Source organism: Bubalus kerabau, chromosome 22, assembly GCF_029407905.1.
Source record: "Bubalus kerabau isolate K-KA32 ecotype Philippines breed swamp buffalo chromosome 22, PCC_UOA_SB_1v2, whole genome shotgun sequence".
Classification (NCBI taxonomy): domain Eukaryota; kingdom Metazoa; phylum Chordata; class Mammalia; order Artiodactyla; family Bovidae; genus Bubalus; species Bubalus kerabau.
The window spans coordinates 52,581,467-52,589,621 of record NC_073645.1 but is presented as its reverse complement, the minus strand read 5'-3'; positions in this window follow the sequence as shown (position 1 = coordinate 52,589,621).

Genomic DNA, 8,155 nt, shown 5'->3' with positions numbered 1-8,155 from the left:
TTCTGAAAAGGAAATAGGAACCCCGAGCACTTCTGCTTAGGAGGTAACATACATGGCAGCTACCCAGGGAGTTCGGGTAGCCTGGGGCAGGAACCCGGAACCCGCACTCTAATGAGTGACCAGGTAGGTGAATCAGATGCAGCAGGCCACAGACCCTCCGTGAAAACGCTGCCGTGGAGGAGGCGGGGGGCGGGGGAGCCTCCTTTGTCTGCTCTTCCAGGAGCCTAAGCTCTGCCTCCTAGAGAGGACCGAGGCCAAGGGGCCCGGTGTTCAAGCGCTGGAAGGACCAGAGGGGCTGCTGCAAGCTGAGGATGACCTGATGAGGGCAGCTCCTCAGGGTTGACCAGAAACTCGTGTCCGTCGAGTCGGCGCTGCCATCCAGCCATCTCATCCTCTGCCGTCCCCTTCTCCTCCTGCCCTCAATCTTCCCCAGAATCAGGGTCTTTTCTAATGAGTCAGCCCTTCACATCAGGTGCCCAAAGTATTAGAGCCTCAGCTTCAGCATCAGTCCTTCCAATGGATATTCAGGACTGATCTCCTTTAGGATGGACTGGTTGGATCTCCTTGCAGTCCAAAGGACTCTCAAGAAGCTTCTCCAACACCACAGTTCAAAAGCATCAATTCTTCAGCACTCAGCTTTCTTTATAGTCCAACTCTCACATCCATACATGACTATTGGAAAAACGGGATCACTGGTAATAATTTTCTTAGAGTGAGTGCAGTTCTGGCCAGTGGATGGGGAGTTTGGTGTTTTGCCATCTGCAGAGCCCATGTAGGGAAGAACCCCAGGGTGACAGGAGGGCACGACTCCGAACAGGGTCTGTTAGGGCTGGCCTAGTGCGTGAGGTCCAGCTGAAGCTGGATGGGGCAGCGTGGACCCTACCCTAGGTCCCTCCAGAGGCCTCGCTTGCTCTTGGAGAAGGAGCTGCAGCCAGGGCGGGTGGCAGTCGGGTGATGCGGTCTGGGCAGGTCAGAGGCCCAGGCCCCGTGTCCAGCTGCTGCTTGCTTTTCTTGGAATCACCTGGCAACTTGGCAAGAGGAGCCTGATGATGCACGAGAGCTCTGCCTGGGAAGTTTACGCTGCCTTCTCATCACTGGGACAAAGCTGGACCTAGAGGACATCTGAACATCATTTTCCTGAGACCTGGAGGGTCTCTGCCGGGGTCTCTGGTGGAAAGGCTCCACCCAGGGTAGTCAGAGCAGCCAGCCAGGGCCCACCTGCCTCCTCCTGACTGTCCCATCACCCCAGGGTGCTGCTGAGGGTATCTCAGTTGATGACCATGCCCTGACCAGAGGCACTCAGTCCCAAGTCTGTGTTGGAGGGCTGCATGGGTGGGGAGTTGCAGGTGAGCCTCTATGGAGGTGCACAAAGTGGAGGCTTCCTAAGCCATCCATCACCTGCTCCTCTTTGCCTGGGCAGCTTGGGGTCATGAGCATCGTGGGGCTCCAAGTCTGCAAGGGGCTGGTCTTTTGAAGACCGCTGGGCTTGCTTTCCTGCTGGGAAATCCTGGAGGCTTGTGGACAAGAGCCACAGGAAGACAGGGTTTGCCACGAACTTCGTCTACCTTGATGCAAAGCACGTGATCACGTTAGGAAGCCAGCCAGCCCATCAGGCTAACGCCTGTACTAGCGATTCCTCTGCGTTATTACTGCACCTGTGCTTTTCAGGTTTTTCAATGAAAGCGCTTTCGTTTTTAGACCCTTGTGCATTCTGACCTGCTACAGTGATCAGAAATTTTTCTATCATGTGATATCTGCTTTATATGCAGTAACTGATTTTAAGTAAAAGAAAAGAAAGCTTTTTTTTTTTTTTTTCCAGTTGCATCATGAACAGCTGCCTGCCTGGTTGTCTTTACTGTCTCTGTGACTCCTGACTGGAGAACGAGTCCACTGGAATCTGGGCTGCAGGCCTTGGAAAGGGAAGAAGGAAGAGGGGAAAAAAGGAATAAAGGGAAGGAAGAGGAAGGAATGGGTGGGGGAGTGGGGGAAGGAGGTAAGTGGGGGGAAGGGAGGGGAAAACAGAGGAAGGCGGAAGAGGAAGGAGGAGGGAGGGGAAGGAAGAGGCAGAGAGACGGTGCAGAGGTTGCAATTTGCTGTCATGTCCAACATCGGTGAGTTCTTCAAAGCTGCCTGGTAGATCTCCACACTCTAAGACTCCAACCTCTGTGACACTGGCCCAGTGGTGTTTAATGAAGGTCTGTCATTGAACAAACAAATTGGATTGTTCAGCAAATACTTAACAGGTTTTTCTCCACTTAGCTCTGTGCCAGCGCGAGCTGTGATGTGAACAAAACTGCCTTGTCTGATTGACCTGGTACCCGAGTTGTCCACCGCAGGATCCCTTCAATACAAGAAGACCCCAGCTTTGCAGGCAGAGCCTCTATCATCCCAGACCAACGCCGGGTGGGGCCCCAGTGATGTTCTGATGTTCCTTCAGAAGTGCCTGAGTTGAGTAGAATGACTGTTCATGGTGAGGCTGATGCTCAGATACATGTGTCTTCCCTCTGAGCAGGTGGGTTTCCTTGGAACCTTTCTGGTCCCCATACTATTGAGCAACAGTAACACAGAGGAAACACAAAGACAGTCCCAAATCCAGGAAACATGTTAATTCCCTGTGACTTGAAGATACTGTGATTTTGAAAGTTAACTAACATATGATTGATATTCTATTTGCTCTTTGCCAGATATATCTGTGTATGTGTGTGTCTCTACACACACACACACACACACACACACACACACACACAAAATCTCTGTCACTAAAAATGATCCTGAAAAGAAGGACTTATCTGTCAGCTTGGACATGGAGTGAAAGAGCCACAGGCCTTCCTACAGAACTTAAGACCACAAAGCCAGTATTCCAGGAGCCAGCGTGCAAGGTGAGCAGCTGTTGGATCCAGAAGGAACTTTTCTTCACCACAACTGAAGCTGTGTCCCTGGGGACACTGGGGTTTTCCAAGGAGGGAGCCCTGGGCCCTTATCCCCAGAGCCCTGCTGGGGGAGAGGGGCCTTCATCAGGCAAGTGAGGGTCCATCTTTGCCATCCCACTGGTGATGCTACTTTTCAGGATCATTGTGAGAAAGAGAGATTATATGTGTGTGTGTGTGTGTGTGTGTGCATGCGTGTATATACACACACATACAGATATATTTGGCAGAGAGAAATAGAATAGCAATCACATGTCAGGTGCCTTTCAAAATCGCAGTGTCCTCAAGTGAAGCCGAGGGAAGGGTCCTTCCTCCGATTCCTGTCCAGCGGCAGAGGGTCAGTCTCAGGCCCAGCACTGGGCACCCCAGGCCTGACTTCGCTGTTTGAGAGGCCCCGGCCTGTTCCACAGTGCCATCTCCTGACCCCCAGCCCCACTCTCCCCGGCGCCTCCTGCTCTCCCGACCACTCAGGGCTGACGACTGAAGCACTGTGACACTGAGCGGGGGCTGGCCTTTGGGCCCACCGCACAGGCTGTGGACGGAAAGGACAGTTACTCTGGTCCACAGAAGCCATCAGAGTCCCAGGACCCTGTGTGAGCTGGGCCCAACCCTGAGGTCATGAGACCAAGCCTGCCCCGTGATGGGGAGGCTGGGGTCAGGATGCAGCCTGCCATCTGTTGGCCAGAAGCGGGTCCTGCCATGATGGATCTCCATCATCCGCCCCTGGTGGCGCCTCCCCGGCTGACCCCGGGCCCCAGACCCAGAGCGGAGGTGTGCGGTAACAGACTGTCGGCCAGCATGCTGCGGCAGAGCCTGGACGCTGCGCTTCCCAGCCTTCCTTCCCCCCTGCTTTTCCCACACTCCTGCTGCCGCTGGAGGCGCTGGAGGGTGAAACGTGGATGGAAGCAGGTCCCTCGGGGGTCTTTGACACCATCATAGACCCACTGTGCCACCCAAATTCCAGACACGGTGTCCGATCAGTCGGCCAACCCATGCGTTCAGGGGTTAAAGAAGCATTTGTTGTTTTACACCACTGCGTATGGGGGATCTTTGCTACGCAGCAGGCCTGTGGCAGGAGATGACTGACGCTCCTGCACGTCTGCACTAACACTGAAAACCACGCCCAGGGCGCCTCTGCCAAGGGCGCCGGTGCTGACCTAGGCCGGGGAGCCGGGCCGGGAGAGGCCTGCCTATGGGGGCACCTGAGGCGCCTCCCTGCCGAGGACAGAGCTCAGAGAGCACTGCTTACTACAAAAGGAGACAGGGGCTGCCTGCCATAGCTGTCTGCTCCAGGTTTCCTGGTGGTGACTAGAGAACTGCTCTTTCCCTTTTTGTGGTTTGAATGATCACACCAAGTACTTTATGGGGAAAGAACAGCCAAAGGGTGGACGTGCCTCCTCTCACGAAACGAGAGTGGGAGCAAACTGTACTGGCAGGGAAAGAATGAATCACAGTCATGAACACAGCGAAGGCAGAGCCTGGCTTTTCTTCTGAAGCGGAGTGTCTAATCTCACCATAAATGCAGCTGCATGATTTGACAAGCTTTTCTAGCATGGTGATATAATAATCAATACTAAAAAGATAAAATGATGCATTTGGACAGTGATGAACCAAAGCAGGACAGGATTGGTGGAATTAAATTAAACAAAAATCTGAAGCAGAAGCAGACACTAACTTCCCATTATTTGAGCTATAGAAAAATTCATTTCTGAAACATTTTTTAAAAAGATTTCATCCTGTTTTTTTCAGGATCTCAATTACTCTTGAAAATGAAACAAATCAGCAATTTAAAACGGCTTTCTTCTAACTATTCGGTGCCAAAGGAAAACATAAAGCTGACTCTATCTTAATGAGGAAAATTCACACATACGACTGACCTTGTGTGAAATCTCGCGTTACCTGGAACATGTGCACCCAACCAGTGCTCCCCTTCCTTTCATTCAGTTGACCTGCAAGAGGACTTCTCAGAGTTAAGAAAAATATCACAGTAATCTTGCTTTTTCATAATCAAAATAGAGGGGTGGAAAGAAAGTGCAAATGAACACGTCTCATGGACAGGGGGGCACAAACTGGAGCCCCATACAGACAGCACCCCAGAGCACTCAGCTCCTTCAGGAGATTCATCAGGGGAAGAGAGGGGGGCCCCCTGAACTTGAGATGAAGTTTTGGGGTGTCTGAATTCTCAGGGAGAACCCGGGCCCTGCTTCCTTGCAAACTTGCTCTCAGGCAGGCCTGTGAATGGGGCTCTGTGGGCCCCGGGCTGCAGTGCCTGCCCCAGACATGGCATCTGCAGGGCCAGGACGGTGGACGGCGGGCGAGAGCCTCACTGTGGTTGCGCCTCTGCCCCCAAGCCCACCAACCTGCTTGGCTGGGGCTGCTGAAGGAGCCCTGGGGTCTTCTGGCTGAACCTGACGGCAGCCACGGTCAGCTTCCCAGTGCCCCTTGGATCTGAGATTCTTTGGGTCCCGATCTTTGCCTCCATCCTTGCCTAAGGCCAGTCTGCCCGTTTTGTCTCAAATCTGCTGCAGGAGAACAATGGCCGGTGTCCTCAGCATCTCTCTAGATGAAGAGCCAGGTATCCCTGCCCCTGCGCCGGACCTGTGAGCACTGTCGGGAGCCGCGGTCCCACCAGGCAGGAGGCTCAGACTCACCCATTCATTTCTTCATTCCTTAATCCAGGCGGCATCTGCTGAGGACCTGCTGTGTGCAGGCAGATGAGATAGGGCTTCTGTCCTCAAGCACAAGAGCGAGTATGCAGCTGTGTCATCAAGACACGCGATGAGCTATGGGAGGAGTGAGCGTGGGGTCAGAATGCTTCACAGGTGAGGATGTCTGACTTAGGCCTTGAAGCAGGATGAGGAGGAAAAAACGGTGGGGCAGCTTTCTCAGGCAGAGTTCACACGAGGAAAAGACATTTGTTCTGTGGGAAAGTGAGCAAGGGTCATGATTCACGGCAGGAGACTTACATACGGACACCAGCGAATAAACATCTTTTAAAAAATGATTCAGCTTCAGCAGGAATCCAATATATGTAAATTAAAACCACAAAAAGAGGTGTCGTGCTGCCAGCCAGAGTCTAAGGATTTCGAAATGATAGCATTCCACGAGAGAATGAACTGAGATGAACTGACCACACTCCAACACCACGACTTCGCAACACGTGTCATGAATTTTAACAAAGCGTGTACCCTTGGCATCTATAATCTAAAGACAATGACTTATTCACAAGAGCAGTCATGCGGTATTGTACACGTTGGAAAAATCGGGAAGCCCTAAAAATTTAACCACAGGAATATGGAACACTCATAACGTGGGTTATTGGGAAGCTGTTTAAAATCATGTTTGTAAGAAATGTTTAGTGACATGGAAAAATATTGATGGTATAAATAAAACTCGTTACAAAATTGCATAATGAATGTTATCATAGCCTCATAAAGGATGTATATCAAGGTGTATGCTTTCAGATGCAAGTATGTGACTTAGAGTGTCTTACACTGTAAGTTTATTATCATCCATAGCAAGACATGTGGACGTAGATGGCCCCAGGATTAGTGAGCTGCACTTTTAAGCCCTTGACACTCCCATCTTTCCAACCTGCCACACTTACTGTCTTGGTCCCATCCTCAGGTTGGTCCCTCCTGCCGCCCACAAGATGAATGCAAGTACCACAAACTCACAGACTCACACAGCCGTGTCAAGAGAGGCGGGAGCAGCAGTCATCTCTCTCTCCCTTCCTCTTTCTCTCTCTCAAATATTTTACATATCTGTGAAATATAAAATGCATATTTTCTTTTTTTTAACTCTCCTCTTTTGACCAAGTCCCCACTAGATCAGCCCTTACAACCTTACATTTTATTGACTATGGTTCAAAGTGTCCATGCTGAAACTTACTCCTGCTGATGGGAATGGACAAAACAAATCTAACATTCCCTTTCTGATGTGGAGAGGAGTCATGGTTCCTGAGCACACTGCCACCCAATATCTGAACAGGGTCGAGACTTTTGCCAGTTAAGGAGTAATGGTGGCTGGGGAGACAGCCAGCAACTTCCCACAATGCACTTGGAGTAAATTAGTGATAATAACCCTAATTTAACAGCAGTTATCTCTAGGTTATTGTGGACTTAGAGTTGAATTTCATTTTCTTCTTTATGTGTCTGAATGCTTACAAATACTTTCCATCAGCATGTATTTACTTTTAAGACAGAGAACAAGTAAAAGATAATTTTAAAAGAAGTATTTATTTGAAGAAGTTTGAATGCAATGTCAGATTTGGGTTGATTGTAATGAGTAATAGTTAGAACACATATACTCGCTGAAAATGGGTATTTCCGCAGCTGTGAGTAGATAAGGTGTATATCTGTTACATATCTTAAATACTTAAGACAAAACTTACCTTGTCTTACTCCTTAAGGATTTCCATAGGATGGCAGAATGATAAGAGATGGCGAGGGCCATGGATGTCAAGACTAGTTGCTTAAAAACATGAGCACAGAAAACCAGGATTTAGACAAATTTTTCTGAAAAAAAGGCAAGATTGTGTAAGTAAAACTTTGTGAAAGTCAATGTGCAAAAAAAGTGGAGGTCTAAGATTTTGACAAATGAATATATATAATGATTAGAAATACTATTAGATAATTGTAAATATAAATGCATTTAAATAAAACTAGAATGTGGAGAAGGAAATGGCAACCCACTCCAGTACTCTTCTTGCCTGGAAAATCCCTGGTAGGCTACAGTTCATGGGGTCACAAAGAGTCAGACACGACTGAGTGACTTCGCTTCATTTCAAAATGTGGTGAAGAAAAGCATAAATTAATATGATTCCTATTCTACTTCCATCTATGACAGATTAGCTTATATGGCCTCACCTTTACTCCATTAACTAGAAAACTTAACAAGATATATAAAATAAGATTTTGGAGTCTGTCATTAAGTGCAGTCCCTGAGAGACAGTGAACAGATTAGGGAGCCCTGTGTTCCCCTGCCCTTCTCCCTGGAGTCATTTCCAGACTATGACACAGAGAGTGGAAACCCACGTGGTGCATGAAGACCTCACTCAGCTGAGGAACAGATCAGAGTTTAGCAAGGCTGTCGTGGCTGGAATTCAAGGAGCAGTTCACCAGACAGGAAGGAGCTGTATGGAGGAGCTCCAGAAATTTCCATGGCATCCCCACTGTATATTTGACTGAATATCAACCTGTACAGACACAATGCAGAGCTCCGCAAAA